Raw genomic sequence first — 342 nt, 5'->3', positions numbered from 1 at the left:
ACCCTTACTACTTGGACAGAAAGTTATGACCAACCTAGATAGCATATTGAAAAGCAGAGACATTACTTTGCCAACAAAGGTCCGTCTAGTCAAGGCTATGGTTTTTCCTGTGGTCATGTATGGACGTGAGAGTTGGACTGTGAAGAAGGCTGAGTGCCGAAGAATTGATGCCTTTGAGCTGTGGTGTTGGAGAAGACTCTTGAGAGTCCCTTGGACTGCAAGGAGATCCAACCAGTCCATTCTGAAGGAGATCAGCCCTGGGATTCTTTGGAAGGAATGATGCTAAAGCTGAAACTCCAGTACTTTGGCCACTCATGTGAAGAGTGACTCATTGGAAAAGAC

The sequence above is a fragment of the Bison bison genome, unplaced genomic scaffold (genome assembly GCF_000754665.1).
Source record: "Bison bison bison isolate TAMUID 2011002044 unplaced genomic scaffold, Bison_UMD1.0 scf7180017864289, whole genome shotgun sequence".
In the NCBI taxonomy this organism is placed as follows: domain Eukaryota; kingdom Metazoa; phylum Chordata; class Mammalia; order Artiodactyla; family Bovidae; genus Bison; species Bison bison.
This window is presented reverse-complemented; position numbering follows the sequence as displayed.